Here is a 23,903-nt window from a genome sequence, read left to right as displayed (position 1 = left end):
ATTAAACCGGAAGTGAAGCATCGGAATCTAAAACTGAACTCACAGGAAAGGCTAAAATAATAGAATGTAAGAAGAGTCAATGCTCTTATACTTAAGTCGGCATTGTGCCTTTTGTATTTAATTGCGATGAATTTTCTGCGTTTCATCGTCAATAAGAAGGTCCATGGGATACAGTAAACCTGAGGTGAAGCATCGGATTCTAAAACTGGTCTCACACGAAAGGTTCAAAACATAGACAGTATGCAGAGATAGTCATCTTGTACTGAAGTCGGCGTTGTCCCTTTTGTACTTACTTCCGATGCAATTTCTGTACTTCATCGTCAATAAGAGGGTCCAAGGGAAACAGTAAACCTGAAGTGAAGCTTTGGAATCTAAAACCGGTCTCTCAGGAAAGGTTCAAAACATAGACAGTTAGAAGAGTCAGTCTTCTAGTACTTAAGTCGTCATTGTGCCTTTTGTAATTAATACCGATGCACTTTCTGTGTTTCATCGTCAATAAGAAGATCCAAGGGATACAGTAAACCTGAAGTGAAGCATCGGAATCTAAAACTGGTCTCACAGGCATGGCTCCAATCATAGAATGTATGAAGAGTCAGTCCTCTTGTACCTAAGTCGGCATTGTGCCTAATGTATTTAATTCCGATGCAATTTTAGTGTTTCATCGTCAATTAGATGGTCCAAGGTATACAGTAAACCAGAAGTAAAGCATCAGAATCTAGAACCTGGTCTCACAGAAAAGGCTAAAATAATAGAATGTAAGAAGAGTTATTCCTCTTGTCCTTTAGTCGGCATTGTGCCTTTTGTATTTAGTTCCGATGCAGTTTCTGTGTTTCATCGTCAATAAGAAGGTCCAAGGGATACAGTAAACCTGAAGTGATGCATCGATATCAAAAACTGGTCTCACGGGAAAGGCTAAAATCATAGAATGTAAGAAGAGTCAATCCTCTTGCACTTAAGTCGTCATTGTGAATTTTGTATTTAATTATCATGCATATGCTGTGTTTCATCGTCAATAAGAAGGACCAAGGGATACCGTAAACCAGAAGTGAAGCATCGATTTCTAAAACTCGTCTGACAGGAGAGGTTTAAATCATAGATACTAAGAAGAGTCAGTCTTCTTGTACTTACGTCGGCATTGTGCGTTTTGTATTTAATTCTGATGCAATATCTGTGTTTCATCGTCATTAAGAAGGTCCAAGGGAAACAGTAAACCTGATGTTAAGCATCGGAATCTAAAACTGGTCTCACAGGAAAGGCTCAACTCATCGAAAGTAAGAATAGTCAGTCCTCTTGTCCTTAAGGCGGCATTGTGCCTTTTGTATTTGATTCCTATGCTATTTCTGTGTTTCATCGTCAATAAGAAGGTCCAAGGGATATAGTATACCTGAAGTGAAGCATCGATTTGTAAAACTGCTCTCACAGGAGAGGTTCAAAGCATAGACAGTAAGAGGAAACAGTCTTCTTGTACTTAAGTCGGCATTGTGCGTTTTGTATTTAATTCCGATGCAATCTCTGTGTTTCATCGACAATAAGACGATCAAAGGGACAGAGTAAACATGAAGTTAAGCATCGGACTCTAAAACTGGTCTCACTGGAATGGTTCAAAACATAGACAGTAAGAAGTATCAGTCTTCTTGTTCTTAAGTCGGCATTGTGCCTTTTGTATTTACTTCCGATGCAATTTATGTGTTTCATCGTCAATAAGAGGGTCCAAGAGATACATTAAACCGGAAGTGAAGCATTGGAATCTATAACTGGTCTCACACGAATGGCAAAAATCATAGAATGTAGGAAGAGTCAATCCTCTTGTACTTAAGTCGGCATTGTGCCTTTTGTATTTAATTCCGATGCAATTTCAGTAATTCCTCATCAATAAGAATGTCCAAGGGATACAGTAAACCTGAAGTGAAGTATCGGAATCTAAAACTGGTCTCACGCGAAAGGTTCAAAACATAGACAGTAAGCAGAGTCAGTCATCTTGTACTTAAGTCTTCATTGTGCCCTTTGTATTTAATTCCGATGCAAATTCAGTGTTTCATCGTCAATAAGATGGTCCCAGGGATACAGTAAACCTGAAGTGAAGTATCGGAATCTAAAACTGGTCTCACGCGAAAGGTTCAAAACATAGACAGTAAGCAGAGTCAGTCATCTTGTACTGAAGTCGGCATTGTCCCTTTTGTACTTACTTCCGATGCAATTTCTGTGCTTCATCGTCATTAAGAGGGTCCAAGGAAAACAGTAAACCTGAAGTGAAGCTTTGGAATCTAAAACTGGTCTCTCAGGAAAGGTTCAAAACATAGACAGTAAGAAGAGTCAGTCTTCTAGTACTTAAGTCGTCATTGTGCCTTTTGTATTTAATACCGATGCACTTTCTGTGTTTCATCGTCAATAAGAAGATCCAAGGGATACAGTAAACCTGAAGTGAAGCATCGGAGTCTAAACCAGGTCTCACAGGAAAGGTTCAAATCATGCACAGTAAGAGGAGTCAGTCTTCTTGTACTTAAGTTGTCATTGTGCCATTAGCATTTGATTCCGAAGCAATTTCTGTGTTTAATCATCAGTAAGAAGGTCCAAGGGATACAGTAAACCTGAAGTGAAGCATCATAATCTAAAACTGGTCTCACAGGACTGGTTCAAAGCATAGACAGTAAGAAGACTAAGTCTTCTTGTACTTAAGCCAACGTTGTGCCTTTTGTACTTATTTCCGATGCAATTTCTGTGATTCATCGTCAATAAGAAGGACCAAGGGATAAAGTAAACTTGAAGTGAAGCATTGGACACTAAAACCGGTCTCACAGGAAAGGTTCAAAACATAGACAGTAAGAAGAGTCAGTCTTCTTGTCCTTAAGTCTGCAGGAAAGGTTCAAAACATAGACAGTAAGAAGAGTCAGTCTTCTTGTCCTTAAGTCTGCATTGTGCCCTTCTGTTTAAATCCGATGCAATTTCTGTGTTTCATCGTCAATAACATCGTCCAAGGGATGCAGTGAAAGTGAAGTGAAGCATTGGAATCTAAAACTGGTCTCACAGGAAAGGTTCCAAACACAGACAGTTAGAAGGGTCAGTCTTCTTGTACCTAAGTCAAAATTCTGCCATTTGTATTTAATTCCGATGCAATTTCTGTGTTTCATCGTCAATAAGAAGGTCCAAGGGATACAGTAAACTTAAAGTGAAGCATCGGAATATAAATCAGGCCTCAGAGGAAAGGTTCAAAGCATTGGCAGTATGAAGAGTCAGTCTTCTTGTACTTAAGTCGGCATTGTGCCTTTTGTATTTATTTCCGATGCAATATCTGTGTTTCATCGTCAATAAGAAGGTCCAAGGGATACAGTAAACCTGAAGTGAAGCATCGGAATCTAAAACTGGTCTCACAGGAAAGGTTCATACATAGACAGTAAGAAGAGTCAATCTTCTTGTACTTAAGTCAGCATTGTGCCTTTCGTATTTAGTTCCGATGCAATTTCTGTGTTTCATCGTCAATAAGAAGGTCCAAGGGATACAGTAAACCTGAAGTGAAGCATCGGACTCTAAAACCGGTCTCACAGGAAAGGTTCAAAACATAGACAGTAAGAAGAGTCAGTGTCCTTGTACTTCAGTCGATATTGTGCCTTTTGTATTTAATTCCTATGCAAATTCTGTGTTTGATCGTCAATAAGTAGGTCCAAGTGATACAGTAAACCTGTAGTGATGCATCAATAGCTAAAACTGGACTCTCAGGAGAGTCTCAAATCATAGAATGTAAGAAGTCTCAGTCCTCTTGTACTTAAGACGACATTGTGCCTTTTGTATTTACTCCGATGCATTTTCTGTGTTTCACCGTCAATAAGAAGGTCCAAGGGATAGAGTAAACCTGAAGTGAAGCATTGATATCTAATACTGGTCTCACAGGAAAGGTTAAAAAAATTGACACTAAGAAGAGTCAGTCTTCTTGTACCTAAGTCGGCATTGTGCCTATTGTATTTAATTCCGATGCAATTTCTGTGTTTCATCGTCAATTAGATGGTCCAAGGTATACAGTAAACCAGAAGTAAAGCATCAGAATCTAGAACTGGTCTCACAGAAAAGGCTAAAATAATAGAATGTAAGAAGAGTTATTCGTCTTGTCCTTAAGTCGGCATTGTGCCTTTGGTATTTAATTCCGATGCAGTTTCTGTGTTTCATCGTCAACAAGAAGGTCCAAGGTATACATTAAACCGGAAGTGAAGCATCGGAATCTAAAACTGAACTCACAGGAAAGGCTAAAATCATAGAATGTAAGAAGAGTCAATGCTCTTATACTTAAGTCGGCATTGTGCCTTTTGTATTTAATTGCGATGCAATTTCTGTGTTTCATCGTCAATAAGAAGGTCCAAGGGATACAGTAAACCTGAGGTGAAGCATCGGAATCTAAAACTGGTCTCACACGAAAGGTTCAAAACATAGACAGTAAGCAGAGATAGTCATCTTGTACTGAAGTCGGCATTGTCCCTTTTGTACTTACTTCCGATGCAATTTCTGTACTTCATCGTCAATAAGAGTGTCCAAGGGAAACAGTAAACCTGAAGTGAGGCTTTGGAATCTAAAACCGGTCTCTCAGGAAAGGTTCAAAACATAGACAGTTAGAAGAGTCAGTCTTCTAGTACTTAAGTCGTCATTGTGCCTTTTGTAATTAATACCGATGCACTTTCTGTGTTTCATCGTCAATAAGAAGATCCAAGGGAGACAGCAAACCTGAAGTGAAGCATCGGAATCTAAAACTGGTCTCACAGGAAAGGTTCAAATCATAGACAGTAAGGAGAGTCAGTCTTCTTGTACTTAATTTGTCATTGTGCCATTAGTATTTGATTCCGAAGCAATTTCTGTGTTTAATCATCAGTAAGAAGGTCCAAGGGATACAGTAAACCTGAAGTGAAGCATCATAATCTAAAACTGGTCTCACAGAAATGGTTCAAAGCATAGACAGTAAGAAGAATCAGTCTTCTTGTACTTAAGCCAACGTTGTGCCTTTTGTACTTATTTCAAATGCAATTTCTGTGTTTCAACGTCAATAAGAAGGACCAAGGGATACAGTAAACCTGAAGTGAAGCATCGGAATCTAAAACTGGTGTCACAGGAAAGGTTCAAATCATAGAATGTAGGAAGAGTCAGTCCTCATGTACTTAAGTCGGCATTGTGCCTTTTGTATTTAATTACGATGCAATTTCTGTGTTTCATCGTCAATAAGAAGTTCCAAGGGATACAGTGAAGCGGAAGAGAAGCATCGGAATCTAAAACTGGTCTCACAGGCATGGCTCCAATCATAGAATGTATGAAGAGTCAGTCCTCTTGTACCTAAGTCGGCATTGTGCCTAATGTATTTAATTCCGATGCAATTTCTGTGTTTCATCGTCAATTAGATGGTCCAAGGTATACAGTAAACCAGAAGTAAAGCATCAGAATCTAGAACCTGGTCTCACAGAAAAGGCTAAAATAATAGAATGTAAGAAGAGTTATTCCTCTTGTCCTTAAGTCGGCATTGTGCCTTATGTATTTAGTTCCGATGCAGTTTCTGTGTTTCATCGTCAATAAGAAAGTCCAAGGGATGCAGAAAACCTGAAGTGATGCATCGATTTCAAAAACTGGTCTCACGGGAAAGGCTAAAATCATAGAATGTAAGAAGAGTCAATCCTCTTGCACTTAAGTCGTCATTGTGAATTTTGTATTTAATTATCATGCATATGCTGTGTTTCATCGTCAATAAGAAGGACCAAGGGATACAGTAAACCAGAAGTGAAGCATCGATTTCTAAAACTCGTCTCACAGGAGAGGTTTAAATCATAGATACTAAGAAGAGTCAGTCTTCTTGTACTTACGTCAGCATTGTGCGTTTTGTATTTAATTCTGATGCAATATCTGTGTTTCATCGTCATTAAGAAGGTCCAAGGGAAACAGTAAACCTGATGTTAAGCATCGGAATCTAAAACTGGTCTCACAGGAAAGGCTCAACTCATCGAAAGTAAGAATAGTCTGTCCTCTTGTCCTTAAGGCGGCATTGTGCCTTTTGTATTGCATTCCTATGCAATTTCTGTGTTTCATCGTCAATAAGAAGGTCCAAGGGATATAGTATACCTGAAGTGAAGCATCGATTTGTAAAACTGCTCTCACCGGAGAGGCTCAAAACATAGACAGTAAGAGGAAACAGTCTTCTTGTTCTTAAGTCGGCATTGCGCCTTTTATACTTAATTCCGATGCAGTTTCTGTGTTTCATCGTCAATATGATGGTCCTACTGATACAGTAAACCTAAAGTGAAGCATCGGAATCTAAAACTGGTCTCACAGGAAAGGTTCAAATCATAGAATGTAAGAAGAGTCAGTCTTCTTGTACTTAAGTCGGCATTGTGCCTTTTGTATTTACTTCCGATGCAATTTATGTGTTTCATCGTCAATAAGAGGGTCCAAGAGATACATTAAACCGGAAGTGAAGCATTGGAATCTATAACTGGTCTCACACGAATGGCAAAAATCATAGAATGTAAGAAGAGTCAATCCTCTTGTACTTAAGTCGGCATTGTGCCTTTTGTATTTAATTCCGATGCAATTTCAGTAATTCCTCGTCAATAAGAATGTCCAAGGGATACAGTAAACCTGAAGTGAAGTATCGGAATCTAAAACTGGTCTCACGCGAAAGGTTCAAAACATAGACAGTAAGCAGAGTCAGTCATCTTGTTCTTAAGTCTTCATTGTGCCCTTTGTATTTAATTCCGATGCAAATTCAGTGTTTCATCGTCAATAAGATGGTCCCAGGGATACAGTAAACCTGAAGTGAAGTATCGGAATCTAAAACTGGTCTCACGCGAGGGTTCAAAACATAGACAGTAAGCAGAGTCAGTCATCTTGTACTGAAGTCGGCGTTGTTCCTTTTGTACTTACTTCCAATGCAATTTCTGTGCTTCATCGTCATTAAGAGGGTCCAAGGGAAACAGTAAACCTGAAGTGAAGCTTTGGAATCTAAAACTGGTCTCTCAGGATAGGTTCAAAACATAGACAGTAAGAAGAGTCAGTCTTCTAGTACTTAAGTCGTCATTGAGCCTTTTGTATTTATTACCGATGCACTTTCTGTGTTTCATCGTCAATAAGAAGATCCAAGGGATACAGTAAACCTGAAGTGAAGCATCGGAGTCTAAACCATGTCTCACAGGAAAGGTTCAAATCATGCACAGTAAGAGGAGTCAGTCTTCTTGTACTTAAGAAGTCATTGTGCCATTAGCATTTGATTCCGAAGCAATTTCTGTGTTTAATCATCAGTAAGAAGGTCCAAGGGATACAGTAAACCTGAAGTGAAGCATCAAAATCTAAAACTGGTCTCACAGGAATGGTTCAAAGCATAGACAGTAAGAAGAATAAGTCTTCTTGTACTTAAGCCAACGTTGTGCCTTTTGTACTTATTTCCGATGCAATTTCTGTGTTTCAACGTCAGTCAGAAGGTCCAAGGGATACAGTAAACCTGAAGTGAAGCATCGGAATCGAAAACTGGTGTCACAGGAAAGGTTCAAATTATAGAATGTGAGAAGTGTCAGTCTTCTTGTACTTAAGTCGGCATTGTGCCATTTGTATTTAATTCCAAGAAGTACCAAGGGATACAGTAAACCAGAAGTGAAGCATCGGAATCTAAAACTGGTCTCACAGGCAAGGCTCCAATCATAGCATGTATGAAGAGTCAGTCCACTTGTACCTAAGTCGGCATTGTGCCTTTTGTATTTAATTCCGATGCAATTTCTGTGTTTCATCGTCAATAAGAAGGACCAAGGGATACATTAAACCAGAAGTGAAGCCTCGATTTCTAAAACTGGTCTCACAGGAGAGGTTCAAAACATAGATACTAAAAAGAGACAGTCTTCTTGTACTTACATCGGCATTGTGCCTTTTGTATTTAATTCCGATGCAATTTCAGTGTTTCATCGTCAATAAGAAGGTCCAAGGGATACAGTATACCTGAAGTGAAGCATCGATTTCAAAAACACCTCTCACAGGAGAGGTTCAAATCATAGACAGTAAGAAGAGTCAGTCTTCTTGTACATAAGACGGCTTTGTGCCTTTTGTATCTAATTCCGATGCAATTTATGTGTTTTATCGTCAATAAGACGGTCCAAGGGATACAGTAAACCTGAAGTGAAGCATCGATATCTAAAACTGGTCTCACAGGAGAGCTTAAAAACATAGACACTAAGAAGAGTCAGTCTTTATGTACTTAAGTCGTCATTGTGCGTTTTGTATTTAATTCCGATGCAATCTTTGTGTTTTATCGACAATAAGAAGGGCAAAGGGACAGAACAAACCTGAAGTTAACCATCGGAATCTAAAACTGGCCTCACTGGAATGGTTCAAAACATAGACAGTAAGAAGTATCAGTCTTCTTGTTCTTAAGTCGGCATTGCGCCTTTTGTACTTAATTCCGATGCAATTTATGTGTTTTATCGTCAATAAGAAGGTCCAAGGGATACAGTAAACCTGAAGTGAAGCATCGAGATCTAAAACTGGTCTCACAGGAGAGGCTGAAAGCAAAGACTGTAGGAAGAGTCAGTCTTCTGTGCTTAAGTCGGCATTGTGCTTTTGTATTCAATTCCGGTGCAATTCCTATGTTTCGTCGTCAATAAGAAGGTCCAAGGGATACAGTATACCGAAAGTGAAGCATCGGATTCTAAAACTGGTCTCACAGGCAAGGCTCAAATCATAGAATGTAAGAAGTGTCAGTCCTCTTGTACCTAAGTCGGCATTGTGCCTTTTGTATTTAATTCCGATGCAATTTCTGTGTTTCGTCGTCTATTAGATAGTCCAAGGGATTTAGTAAACCAGACGTAAAGCATCGGAATCTATAACTTGTCTCACAGATAAACCTAAAATAATAGAATGTAAGAAGAGTTAGTCCTCTTGTCCTTAAGTCGGCATTGTGCCTTTTGTATTTAATTCCGATGCAGTTTCTGTGTTTCATCGTCAATAAGAAGGTCCAAGGGATACAGTAAACCTCAAGTGATGCATCGATATCAAAAGCTGGTCTCACAGGAATGGCTCAACTCATAGAAAGTAAGAAGAGTCAGTCCTCTTGTCCTTAAGGCGGCATTGGGCCTTTTGTATATAATGCCGATGCAATTTCAGTGTTTCATCGTCAATAAGAAGGTCCAAGGGATATAGTATACCTGAAGTGAAGCATCGATATCTTAAACTGGTCTCACAGGAGAGGTTCCAAACATATACATTAAGAAGGGTCAGTCTTATTGTACTTCAGTCGGCATTGTGCGTTTAGTATTTAATTCCGAAGCAATCTCTGTGTTTCATCGTCAATAAGAAAGGCAATGGGACAGAGTAAAGCTGAAGTTAAGCATCGGAATCTCAAACTGGTCTCACAGGAATGGTTCAAACCATATACAGTAGGAAGTATCAATCTTCTTGTACTTAAGTCGGCATTGTGCCTTTTGTACTTAATCCCGATGCAATTTCTGTGTTTCATTGTCAATAAGAAGGTCCAAGGGATATAGTAAACATGAAGGTAAGCATCGGAATCTAAAACTGGTCTGACAGGAAGAGTTCAAACCACAGACTGTAAGAAGAGTCAGTGTTCTTGTACTTAAGTTGTCATTGTGACTTTAGTATTTAATTCCGATGCAATTTCTGTGTTACATCGTCATTAAGAAGGTCCAAGGGATACAGTAAAGCGGAAGTGAAGCACCGGAATCTAAAACTGGTCTCACAGGAAAGACCCAAATCACAGAATGTAAGAGGAGTCAGTCCTCTTGTACTTAAGTCGGCATTGTGTTTTTTGTATTTAATTCCGATGCAATTTCTGAGTCTAATCGTAAATAAGTAGGTCCAAGGGATACAGTAAACCTGAAGTGTATCATCGGAATCCAAAACTGGCATCACAGGAAAGGCTCAAATCATAGATTGTAAGAAGAGTTAGTCCTCTTGTACTTAGGTCGGCATTGTGCCTTTGGTATTTACTTCCGATGCAATTTCTATTTCATCTTCAATACGATGGTCCAAGGGATACAGTAAACCCGAAGTGTAGCATCGGAATTTAAAACTGGTCTCACAGGAAAGGCTCAAATAATAGAATGTAAGAAGTGTCAGTCCTCTTGTCCTTAAACGGCATTGTGCCTTTACTATTTAATTCCGATGCAATTTCTGTGTTTCATCGTCAATAAGAAGGTCCAAGGGTTACAGTAAACCTGAAGTCATGCATCGATATCTAAAACTGGTCTCACAGGAGAGGCTAAAATCATAGAATGTAAGAAGAGTCAGTCATCTTGTACATAAGCCGACATTGTGCCTTTTTTATTTTATTCCGATGCTATTTCCGTTTTTCATCGTCAGTAAGAAGGTCCAAGGGATATAGTAAACCTGAAGTGAAGTATCGATATCTAAAACTGGTCTCACAGGAATGTCTCAAATCATAGAATGTTAGAAGAGTCAGTCCTCTGATTCTTAAGTCGACATTGTGCCTTTTGTATTTAATTATGATGCATATTCTGTGTTTTATCAATAATAAGAAGGTCCAAGGGATACAGTAAACCCGAAGTGAAGAATCGATATCTAAATTTGGTCTGACAGGATAGGTTCAAAACATAGACACTAAGAATAGTCAGTCTTCTTGTACTTAAGTCGGCGTTGTGCCTTCTGTACTTAATTCCGATAAAGTTTCTGTGTTTCATCGTCAATAAGAAGGTCCAAGGGATACAGTTAACCTGAAGTGAAGCATCGGAATCTAAAAGTGGTCTCACAGGAAAGGTTCAAATCATAGAATGTAAGAACAGTCAGTCTTCTTGTACTAAAGTCGGCATTGTGCTTTTCTATTTAACTCAGATGCAATTTGTGTTTCATCGTCAATATGAAGGTCCAAGGGATACGGTGAACCTGAAGTGAAGCATCGATATCTCAAACTGGTCTCACAGGAAAGGCTCAAAGCATTGACAGTAAGAAGAGTCAGTCTTCTGTTCATAAGTCGGCATCGTGCATTTTGCATTTAATTCCGATGCAATTTCTGTGTTTCATTGTCAATAAGAAAGTCCCAGGGATACACTAAACCGGAAGTGATGCATCGGAATCTAAAACTTGTTTCACAGGAAAGGCTCAGATCATAGAATGTAAGAAGAGGCAGTCTTCGTGTTCTTAAGTCGGCAATGTGCAATTTGTATTTAATTCCGAAACAATTTATGTGTTTCTCCGTCAACAAGATGGTCCAAGGGATACAGTATACATGAAGTGAAGGATCGGAATCTAAAATTCGTCTCCAGAAGAGGCTCAAATAATTGAATGTAAGAACAGTCAGTCCTCTTGCCCTTAAGACGCCATTGTGCCTTTTGTATTTTATTCCGATGCAATCTCTGTGTTTCATCGTCAACATGAAGGTCCAAGGGATACAGTGAACCTGAAGTGATGCATCGATATCTAAAACTGGTCTCACAGGAAAGTCTCATATCATAGAATGTAAGAAGAGTCAGTCCTCTTGTACTTAACTCGTCATTGTGCCTTTTGTATTTAATTCCGATACAATTTTTGTGTTTCATCGTCAATAAGAAGGTCCAAGGGATACAGTAAACCTGATGTAAGGCATCGATCTCTAAAACTGGTCTCACAGGAAAGGTTCAAATCATAGACAGTAAGAGGAGTCAGTCTTCTTGTACTTAAGTCGGCGTTGTGCCTTCTGTACTTAATTCCGATAAGGTTTCTGTGTTTCATCGTCAATAAGAAGGTCCAAGGGATACAGTAAACCTGAAGTGAAGCATCGGAATCTAAAAGTGGTCTCACAGGAAAGCCTCAAATAATAGAGTGTAAGAAGAGTGAGTCCTCTTGCCCTTAAGTCGGCATTGTGCCTTTTGTATTTAATTCCGATGCATATTCTGTGATTCATCATCCTTGAGAAGGTCCAAGGCATACTGTAAACTTGAAGTGAAGCGCTGGAATCTAAAACTGGTCTTACAGGAAAGGTTGAAAACATAAACACTAAGAAGAGTCAGTCTTCTTGTACATAAGTCGGCATTGTGCCTTTTTTATTTAATTCCGATGCAATTTCTGCGTTTCATCGTGAGTAAGAAGGTCCAAGGGATATAGTAAACCTGAAGTGAAACATCGATATCTAAAACTGGTCTCACAGGAAAGTCACAAATCATAGAATGTAAGAAGAGTCAGTCCTCTGGTTCTTAAGTCGACATTGTGCCTTTTGTATTTAATTATGATGCATGTTCTGTGTTTTATCGATTATAAGAAAGTCCAAGAGATACAGTAAACCCGAAGTGAGGCATCGATATCTAAAACTGGTCTCACAGAATAGGTTCAACCATGGACACTAAGAATAGTCAGTCTTTTTGTACTTAAGTCGGCGTTGTGCCTTCTGTACCTAATTCCGATAACGTTTCTGTGTTTCATCGTCAATAAGAAGGTCCAAGAGATACAGTAAACCTGAAGAGAATCATAGATATCTGAAACTGATCTCACAGGAAAGACGCATCATGGAATAAAAGAAAGGTCAGACCTCTTTTACTAAAGTCGGCATTGTGCCTTTTGTATATTATTCCGATGCAATTTCTGTGTTTCATCGTCAATAAGAAGGTCCAAGGGATATAGTAAACCTGAAGTGATGCATCGATATCTAAAACTGGTCTCACAGGAAAGGCTCAAATCATAGAATGTTAGAAGAGTCAGACCTCTTTTACTAAAGTCGGCAATGTGCTTTTGTATTTAACTCAGATGCAATTTGTGTTTCATCGTCAATAAGAAGGTCCAAGGGATACAGTAAACCTGAAGTGATGCATCGATATCTCAAACTGGTCTCACAGGAAAGGCTCAAAGCATTGACAGTAAGAAGAGTCAGTCTCCTGTACTCAAGTCGGCATTGTGCATTTTGCATTTAATTCCGATGTAATTTCCGTGTTTCATTGTCAACAAGAAAGTCCAAGGGATACACTAAACCGGAATTGATGCATCGGAATCTAAAGCTTGTTTCACAAGTAAATCTCAAATAATTGAATGTAAGAAGAGTCAGTCCCCTTGCTCTTAAGACGCCATTGTGCCATTTGTATTTAATTCCGATGCAATCTCTGTGTTTCATCGTCAATAAGCAGGTCCAAGGGATACAGTAATCCTGAAGTTAAGCGTCGGAATCTAAAACTGGTCTCACAGGAAAGGTTCAACTCATAGACAGTAAGAAGAGTCAGTCTTCTTGTACTTAAGTCGGCATTGTGCATTTTGTATTTAATTCCGATGCAATTTCTGTGCTTCATCGTCAATAAAAAGGTCCAAGGGATACTGTAAACCTGAAGTGAAGCATCGATATCTAAAACTGGTCTCACAGGAAAGGCTCAAATCATAGAATGTAAGAAGAGTCAGTCTTCTTGTACTTAAGTCGGCATTGTGCATTTTGTATTTAATTCTGATGCAATTTCTGTGGTTCTTCGTCAAAAAGATGGTCCAAGGGATACTGTAAACCTGACCTGAAGCATCGGAATCAAAAACTGGTCTCACAGGAAAGGTTCAAATCATAGAATGTAAGAACAGTCACTCTCGTGGTACTTAAGTCTGCATTGTGGCTTTTGATTTTAATACCGTTGCACTTTCTGTGTTTCATCGTCAATAAGAAGGTCCAAGGCATACAGTAAACCTGAAGTTAAGCATCATAATCTAAAAGTGGTCTCACAGGAATGGTTCAAAACATAGACAGTAAGATGAATCAGTCTTCTTGTACTTAAGCCAACGTTGTGCCTTTTGTACTTAATTCCGATGCAATTTCTGTGTTTGGCTGGCTCTGAGCACGATGGGACTTAACATCTATGGTCATCAGTCCCCAATTTCTGTGTTTCATCGTCAGTAAGAAGGTCCAAGGGATACAGTAAACCTGAAGTGAAGCATCGGAATCTAAAACTGGTGTCACAGGTAAGGTTCAAATCATAGAATATGAGAAGTGTCAGTCTTTTTGTACTTATGTCGGCATAGTGCCTTATGTATTTAATTCCGATGCAATTTCTGTCTTTCATCGTCAGTAAGAAGGTCCAAGGGATACAGTAAACCTTAAGTGATGCATCGGAATCTAAAACTGGTCTCACAGGCAAGGCTCAAATCATAGATTGTATAAAGAGTCAGTCCTCTTGTACCTAAGTCGGCATTGTGCCTTTTGTATTTAATTCCTATGCAACTTCTGTGTTTCATCGTCAATTAGATGGTCCAAGGCATACAGTAAACCAGAAGTAAAGCATCGGAATCTAGAACTGGTCTCACAGAAAAGGCTAAAATAATAAAATGTAAGAGGAGTTAGTCCTCTTGTCCTTAAGTCGGCATTGTGCCGTTTGTATTTAATTCCGATGCAGTTTCTGTGTTTCATCGTCAATAAGAAGGTCCAAGGGATTCAGTAAACCTGAAGTGATGCATCGATTTCTAGAACTTGTCACACAGGAGAGGTTCAAGACATAGACAGTAAGAAGAGGCAGTCTTCTTGTACATAAGACGGCATTGTGCCTTTTGTATTTGATTCCGATGCAATTTATGTGTTTTATCGTCAATACGAAGGTCCAAGGGATACATTAATCCTGAAGTGAAGCATCGATATCTAAAACTGTTTTCACAGGAGAGATTAAAAACATAGACACTAAGAAGAGTCAGTTGTCTTGTACTTAAGTCGGCATTGTGCGTTTTGTATTTAATTCCGATTCAATCTCTGTGTTTCATAGTCAATAGGAAGGGGAAAGGGCCACAGTAAACCTGAAGTTAAGCATCGGAATCTAAAACTGGTCTCACTGGAATGGTTCAAAACATAGACAGTAAGAAGTATCAGCCTTCTTGTACTTAAGTCGGCATTGCGCATTTTGAACTTAATTCCGATGCAATTTCTGTGTTTGATCGTCAATAAGAAGGTCCAAGGGATACAGTGGATCTAAAGTGAAGCATCGAAATCTAAAACTGGTCTCACAGGAAAGGTTCAAATCATAGAATGTAAGAAGAGTCAGTCCACATGAACATAAGTCGGCATTGTGCCTTTAGTATTTAACTCAGATGCAATTTGAGTTTCATCGTCAATATGACGGTCCAAGGGAAACAGTAAACCTGAAGTGAAGCATCGATATCTAAAACTGGTCTCACAGGAAAGGCTCAACTCATAGGAATTAAGAAGAGTCTGTCCTCTTGTCCATAAGGCGGCATTGTGCCTTTTGTATTTATTTCCGATGCAATTTCTGCCTTTCATTGTCAATAAGAAGGTCCAAGGGATACATTAATCCTGAAGTGAAGCATCGATATCTAAAACTGTTTTCACAGGAGAGATTAAAAACATAGACACTAAGAAGAGTCAGTTTTCTTGTACTTTAGTCGGCATTCTGCGTTTTGTATTTAATTCCGATGCAATCTCTGTGTTTCATCGTCAATAGGAAGGGGAAAGGGCCAGAGTAAACCTGAAGTTAAGCATCGGAATCTAAAACTGGTCTCACTGGAATGGTTCAAAACATAGACAGTAAGAAGTATCAGCCTTCTTGTACTTAGGTCGGCAATGCGCCTTTTGTACTTAATTCCGATGCAATTTCTGTGTTTCATCGTCAATAAGAAGGTCCAAGGGATACAGTGGACCTAAAGTGAAGCATCGGAATCTAAAACTGGTCTCACAGGAAAGGTTCAAATCATAGAATGTAGGAAGAGTCAGTCCTCATGAACATAAGTCGGCATTAAGCCTTTAGTATTTAACTCAGATGCAATTTGAGTTTCATCGTCAATATGAAGGTCTAAGGGATACAGTAAACCTGAAGTGAATCATCGCTATCTAAAACTGGTCTCACAGGAAAGGCTCTAACGATAGACAGTAACAAGAGTCAGTCATCCGTACTTATGTCGGCATTGTGCCTTTTGTAATTAATTCCGATGCAATTTCTGTGTTTCATCGTCAATAAAAGGTCGAAGGGATACTGTAAACCCGAAGTGAAGCATCGAGATCTAAAACTGGTCTCAATGGAGAGGCTCAAAGCAAAGACAGTGGGGAGAGACAGTCTTCTGTACTTAAGTCGGCATTGTGCTTTTGTATTCAATTCCGATGCAATTTCTGTGTTTCGTCGTCAATAAGAAGGTCCAAGGGATACAGTAAACCGAAACTGAAGCATCGGAATCTAAAACTGGTCTCACAGGTAAGGCTCAAAGCATAGACAGTAAGAAGTGCAGTCTTCTGTACTCAAGTCGGCATTGTGCATTTTGCATTTAACTAAGATGCAATTTCTGTGTTTCATAGTCAATAGGAAAGTCCAAGGGATAAACTAAACCGGGAGTGATGCATCGGAATCTAAAACTTGTTTCACAAGTAAATCTCAAATAATTGAATGTAAGAAGACTCAGTTCTCTTGGTCTTAAGACTTAATTGTGCCTTTTGTATTTAATTCCGATGCAATTTCTGTGTTTCATCGTCAATAAGAAGGTCCAAGGGATACAGTAAACCTGAAGTGAAGCATCGGAATCTAAAACTGGTCTCACAGGCAAGGCTCAAATCATAGATAGTATGAAGAGTCAGTCCTCTTGTACCTAAGTCGGCATTGTGCCTTTTGTATTTAATTCGGATGCAATTTCTGTGTTTCATCGTCAATCAGATGGTCCAAGGCATACAGTAAACCAGAAGTAAAGCATCGGAATCTAGAACTGGTCTCACAGAAAAGGCTAAAAAATAGAATGTAAGAAGAGTTAGTCCTCTTGTCCTTAAGTCGGCATTGTGCCGTTTGTATTTAATTCCGATGCAGTTTCTGTGTTTCATCGTCAATAAGAAGGTCCAAGGGATACAGTAAACCAGAAGTGATGCATCAATATCAAAAACTGGTCTCACGGGAAAGGCTAAAATCATAGAATAAAAGAAGAGTCAATCCTCTTGCACTTAAGTCGTCATTGTGCCTCCTGTATTTAATTATCATGCATATTCTGTGCTTCATCGTCAATAAGAAGGACCAAGGGATACAGTAAACCGGAAGTGAAGCGTCGATTTCTAAAACTGGTCTCACAGGAGAGGTTCAAGACATAGATACTAAGAAGAGTCAGTCTTCTTGTAATTAAGTCGGCATTGTGCGTTTTGTATTTAATTCCGATGCAATCTCTGTGTCTCATCGTCAATAAGAAGCTCCAAGGGAAACAGTAAACCTGAAGTTAAGCATCGGAATCTAAAACTGGTCTCACAGGAAAGGCTCAACTCATAGAAATTAAGAAGAGTCAGTCCTCTTGTCCTTAAGGCGGCATTGTGCCTTTTGTATTTAATTCCGATGCAATGTCTGCGATTCATCGTCAATAAGAAGGTCCAAGGGATACAGTAACCTGAAGTGAAGCATCGATATCTAAAACTGGTCTCACAGGAGAGCTTAAAAGCATAGACACTAAGAAGCGTCAGTTTTCTTGTACTTAAGTCGGCATTGTGCGTTTTGTATTTAATTCCGATGCAATCTCTGTGTTTCATCGTCAATAGGAAGGGGAAAGGGACAGAGTAAACCTGAAGTTAAGCATCGGAATCTAAAACTGGTTTCACTGGAATGGTTCAAAACATAGACAGTAACATGTATCAGCCTTCTTGTACTTAAGTCGGCATTGCGCCTTTTGTACTTAATTTCGATGCAATTTCAGTGTTTCATCGTCAATAAGAAGGTCCAAGGGATACAGTGGACCTAAAGTGAAGCATCAGAATCTAAAACTGGTCTCACAGGAAAGGTTCAAATCATAGAATGTAAGAAGTGTCAGTCCTCATGAACATAAGTCGGCATTGTGCCTTTAGTATTTAACTCAGATGCAATTTGAGTTTCATCGTCAATATGAAGGTCCAGGGGATACAGTAAACCTGAAGTGAATCATCGTTATCTAAAACTGGTCTCACAGGAAAGACTCTAATGATAGACAGTAAGAAGTGTCTTTCTTCCGTACTTATGTCGGCATTGTGCCTTTTGTAATTAATTTCGATGCAATTTCTGTGTTTCATCGTCAATAAAAGGTCGAAGGGATACTGTAAACCTGAAGGGAAGCATCGAGATCTAAAACTGGTCTCACAGGAGAGGTTCAAATCAAAGACAGTAGGGAGAGACAGTCTTCTGTACTTAAGTCGGCATTGTGCTTTTGTATTCAATTCCGATGCAATTTCTGTGTTTCGTCGTCAATAAGAAGGTCCAAGGGATACAGTAAACCGAAACTGAAGCATCGGAATCTAAAACTGGTCTCACAGGCAAGGCTCAAAGCATAGACAATAAGAAGTGCAGTTTTCTGTACTTAATTCGGCATTGTGCATTTTGTATTTAATTCCGATGCAATTTCGGTGTTTCATCGTCAATAAGAAGGTCCAAGGGAAACAGTAAACCTGAAGTTAAGCGTCGGAATCTAAAACTGGCCTCACAGGAAAGGTTCAAATCATAGAATGTAGGAAGAGTCAGTCCTTATGAACATAAGTCGGCATTGTGCCTTTAGTATTTAACTCAGATGCAATTTGAGTTTCATCGTCAATATGAAGGTCCAAGGGATACAGTAAACCTGAAGTGAATCATCGCTATCTAAAACTGGTCTCACAGGAAAGGCTCTAACGATAGACAGTAACAAGAGTCAGTCATCCGTACTTATGTCGGCATTGTGCCTTTTGTAATTAATTCCGATGCAATTTCTGTGTTTCATCGTCAATAAAAGGTCGAAGGGATACTGTAAACCCGAAGTGAAGCATCGAGATCTAAAACTGGTCTCACAGGAGAGGCTCAAAGCAAAGACAGTGGGGAGAGACAGTTTTCTGTACTTAAGTCGGCATTGTGCTTTTGTATTCAATTCCGATGCAATTTCTGTGTTTCGTCGTCAATAAGAAGGTCCAAGGGATACAGTAAACCGAAACTGAAGCATCGGAATCTAAAACTGGTCTCACAGGTAAGGCTCAAAGCATAGACAGTAAGAAGTGCAGTCTTCTGTACTCAAGTCGGCATTGTGCATTTTGCATTTAACTCCGATGCAATTTCTGTGTTTCATAGTCAATAGGAAAGTCCAAGGGATAAACTAAACCGGGAGTGATGCATCGGAATCTAAAACTTGTTTCACAAGTAAATTTCAAATAATTGAATGTAAGAAGACTCAGTCCTCTTGCTCTTAAGACTTAATTGTGCCTTTTGTATTTAATTCCGATGCAATTTCTGTGTTTCATCGTCAATAAGAAGGTCCAAGGGATACAGTAAACCTGAAGTGAAGCATCGGAATCTAGAACTGGTCTCACAGGCAAGGCTCAAAGCATAGATTGTATGAAGAGTCAGTCCTCTTGTACCTAAGTCGGCATTGTGCATTTTGTATTTAATTCCGATGCAGTTTCTGTGTTTCATTGTCAATAAGAAGGTCCAAGGGATACGGTAAACCAGAAGTGATGAATCAATATCAAAAATTGGTCTCACGGGAAAGGCTAAAATCATAGAATGTAAGAAGAGTCAATCCTCTTGCACTTAAGTCGTCATTGTGCCTTCTGTATTTAATTATCATGCATATTCTGTGCTTCATCGTCAATAAGAAGGACCAAGGGATACAGTAAACCGGAAGTGAAGCATCGATTTCTAAAACTGGTCTCACAGGAGAGGTTCAAGACATAGATACTAAGAAGAGTCAGTCTTCTTGTAATTAAGTCGGCATTGTGCGTTTTGTATTTAATTCCGATGCAATCTCTGTGTTTCATCGTCAATAAGAAGCTCCAAGGGAAACAGTAAACCTGAAGTTAAGCATCGGAATCTGAAACTGGTCTCACAGGAAAGGCTCAACTCATAGAAATTAAGAAGAGTCAGTCCTCTTGTCCTCAAGGCGGCATTGTGCCTTTTGTATTTAATTCCGATTCAATTTCTGCGATTCATCGTCAATAAGAAGGTCCAAGGGATACAGTAAACCTGAAGTGAAGCATCGATATCTAAAACTGGTCTCACAGGAGAGCTTAAAAGCATAGACACTAAGAAGCGTCAGTTTTCTTGTACTTAAGTCGGCATTGTGCGTTTTGTATTTAATTCCGATGCAATCTCTGTGTTTCATCGTCAATAGGAAGGGGAAAGGGACAGAGTAAACCTAAAGTTAAGCATCGGAATCTAAAACTGGTTTCACTGGAATGGTTCAAAACATAGACAGTAACAAGTATCAGCCTTCTTGTACTTAAGTCGGCATTGCGCCTTTTGTACTTAATTTCGATGCAATTTCTGTGTTTCATCGTCAATAAGAAGGTCCAAGGGATACAGTGGACCTAAAGTGAAGCATCAGAATCTAAAACTGGTCTCACAGGAAAGGTTCAAATCATAGAATGTAAGAAGTGTCAGTCCTCATGAACATAAGTCGGCATTGTGCCTTTAGTATTTAACTCAGATGCAATTTGAGTTTCATCGTCAATATGAAGGTCCAAGGGATACAGTAAACCTGAAAAGAATCATCGCTATCTAAAACTGGTCTCACAGGAAAGGCTCTAACGATAGACAATAACAAGAGTCAGTCATCCGTACTTATGTCGGCATTGTGCCTTTTGTAATTAATTCCGATGCAATTTCTGTGTTTCATCGTCAATAAAAGGTCGAAGGGATACTGTAAACCCGAAGTGAAGCATCGAGATCTAAAACTGGTCTCACAGGAGAGGTTCAAATCAAAGACAGTAGGGAGAGACAGTCTTCTGTACTTAAGTCGGCATTGTGCTTTTGTATTCAATTCCGATGCAATTTCTGTGTTTCGTCGTCAATAAGAAGGTCCAAGGGATACAGTAAACCGAAACTGAAGCATCGGAATCTAAAACTGGTCTCACAGGCAAGGCTCAAAGCATAGACAATAAGAAGTGCAGTCTTCTGTACTTAAGTCGGCATTGTGCATTTTGTATTTAATTCCGATGCAATTTCGGTGTTTCATCGTCAATAAGAAGGTCCAAGGGAAACAGTAAACCTGAAGTTAAGCATCGGAATCTAAAACTGGTCTCACAGGAAAGGTTCAAATCATGGAATGTAGGAAGAGTCAGTCCTCATGAACATAAGTCGGCATTGTGCCTTCAGTATTTAACTCAGATGCAATTTGAGTTTCATCGTCAATATGAAGGTCCAAGGGATACAGTAAACCTGAAAAGAATCATCGCTATCTAAAACTGGTCTCACAGGAAAGGCTCTAACGATAGACAATAACAAGAGTCAGTCATCCGTACTTATGTCGGCATTGTGCCTTTTGTAATTAATTCCGATGCAATTTCTGTGTTTCATCGTCAATAAAAGGTCGAAGGGATACTGTAAACCCGAAGTGAAGCATCGAGATCTAAAACTGGTCTCACAGGAGAGGCTCAAAGCAAAGACAGTGGGGAGAGACAGTCTTCTGTACTTAAGTCGGCATTGTGCTTTTGTATTCAATTCCGATGCAATTGCTGTGTTTCGTCGTCAATAAGAAGGTCCAAGGGATACAGTAAACCGAAACTGAAGCATCGGAATCTAAAGCTGGTCTCACAGGTAAGGCTCAAAGCATAGACAGTAAGAAGTGCAGTCTTCTGTACTCAAGTCGGCATTGTGCATTTTGCATTTAACTCCGATGCAATTTCTGTGTTTCATAGTCAATAGGAAAGTCCAAGGGATAAACTAAACCGGGAGTGATGCATCGGAATCTAAAACTTGTTTCACAAGTAAATCTCAAATAATTGAATGTAAGAAGACTCAGTCCTCTTGCTCTTAAGGCTTAATTGTGCCTTTTGTATTTAATTCCGATGCAATTTCTGTGTTTCATCGTCAATAAGAAGGTCCAAGGGATACAGTAAACCTGAAGTGAAGCATCGGAATCTAAAACTGGTCTCACAGGCAAGGCTCAAATCATAGATTGTATGAAGAGTCAGTCCTCTTGTACCTAAGTCGGCATTGTGCCTTTTGTATTTAATTCCGATGCAATTTCTGTGTTTCATCGTCAATTAGATGGTCCAAGGCATACAGTAAACCAGAAGTAAAGCATCGGAATCTAGAACTGGTCTCACAGAAAAGGCTAAAATAATAGAATGTAAGAAGAGTTAGTCCTCTTGTCCTTAAGTCGGCATTGTGCCGTTTGTATTTAATTCCGATGCAGTTTCTGTGTTTCATCGTCAATAAGAAGGTCCAAGGGATACAGTAAACCAGAAGTGATGCATCAATATCAAAAACTGGTCTCACGGGAAAGGCTAAAATCATAGAATGTAAGAAGAGTCAATCCTCTTGCACTTAAGTCGTCATTGTGCCTTCTGTATTTAATTATCATGCATATTCTGTGCTTCATCGTCAATAAGAAGGACCAAGGGATACAGTAAACCGGAAGTGAAGCATCGATTTCTAAAACTGGTCTCACAGGAGAGGTTCAAGACATAGATACTAAGAAGAGTCAGTCTTCTTGTAATTAAGTCGGCATTGTGCGTTTTGTATTTAATTCCGATGCAATCTCTGTGTTTCATCGTCAATAAGAAGCTCCAAGGGAAACAGTAAACCTGAAGTTAAGCATCGGAATCTAAAACTGGTCTCACAGGAAAGGCTCAACTCAAAGAAATTAAGAAGAGTCAGTCCTCTTGTCCTTAAGGCGGCATTGTGCCTTTTGTGTTTAATTCCGATGCAATTTCTGCGATTCATCGTCAATAAGAAGGTCCAAGGGATACAGTAAACCTGAAGTGAAGCATCGATATCTAAAACTGGTCTCACAGGAGAGCTTAAAAGCATAGACACTAAGAAGCGTCAGTTTTCTTGTACTTAAGTCGGCATTGTGCGTTTTGTATATAATTCCGATGCAATCTCTGTGTTTCATCGTCAATAGGAAGGGGAAAGGGACAGAGTAAACCTGAAGTTAAGCATCGGAATCTAAAACTGGTTTCACTGGAATGGTTCAAAACATAGACAGTAACAAGTATCAGCCTTCTTGTACTTAAGTCGGCATTGCGCCTTTTGTACTTAATTTCGATGCAATTTCTGTGTTTCATCGTCAATAAGAAGGTCCAAGGGATACAGTGGACCTAAAGTGAAGCATCAGAATCTAAAACTTGTCTCACAGGAAAGGTTCAAATCATAGAATGTAAGAAATGTCAGTCCTCATGAACATAAGTCGGCATTGTGCCTTTAGTATTTAACTCAGATGCAATTTGAGTTTCATCGTCAATATGAAGGTCCAAGGGATACAGTAAACCTGAAGTGAATCATCGCTATCTAAAACTGGTCTCACAGGAAAGTCTCTAATGATAGACAGTAAGAAGTGTCATTCTTCCGTACTTATGTCGGCATTGTGCCTTTTGTAATTAATTTCGATGCAATTTCTGTGTTTCATCGTCAATAAAAGGTCGAAGGCATACTGTAAACCTGAAGGGAAGCATCGAGATCTAAAACTGTTCTCACAGGAGAGGTTCAAATCAAAGACAGTAGGGAGAGACAGTCTTCTGTACTTAAGTCGGCATTGTGCTTTTGTATTCAATTCCGATGCAATTTCTGTGTTTCGTCGTCAATAAGAAGGTCCAAGGGATACAGTAAACCGAAACTGAAGCATCGGAATCTAAAACTGGTCTCACAGGCAAGGCTCAAAGCATAGACAATAAGAAGTGCAGTCTTCTGTACTTAAGTCGGCATTGTGCATTTTGTATTTAATTCCGATGCAATTTCGGTGTTTCATCGTCAATAAGAAGGTCCAAGGGAAACAGTAAACCTGAAGTTAAGCATCGGAATCTAAAACTGGTCTCACAGGAAAGGTTCAAATCATGGAATGTAGGAAGAGTCAGTCCTCATGAACATAAGTCGGCATTGTGCCTTCAGTATTTAACTCAGATGCAATTTGAGTTTCATCGTCAATATGAAGGTCCAAGGGATACAGTAAACCCGAAAAGAATCATCGCTATCTAAAACTGGTCTCACAGGAAAGGCTCTAACGATAGACAATAACAAGAGTCAGTCATCCGTACTTATGTCGGCATTGTGCCTTTTGTAATTAATTCCGATGCAATTTCTGTGTTTCATCGT

Source organism: Schistocerca serialis, unplaced genomic scaffold (genome assembly GCF_023864345.2).
Source record: "Schistocerca serialis cubense isolate TAMUIC-IGC-003099 unplaced genomic scaffold, iqSchSeri2.2 HiC_scaffold_1362, whole genome shotgun sequence".
NCBI classification, from domain to species: domain Eukaryota; kingdom Metazoa; phylum Arthropoda; class Insecta; order Orthoptera; family Acrididae; genus Schistocerca; species Schistocerca serialis.
The sequence above is the reverse complement of the archived record's forward strand: the minus strand, read 5'-3'. Positions refer to the sequence as shown.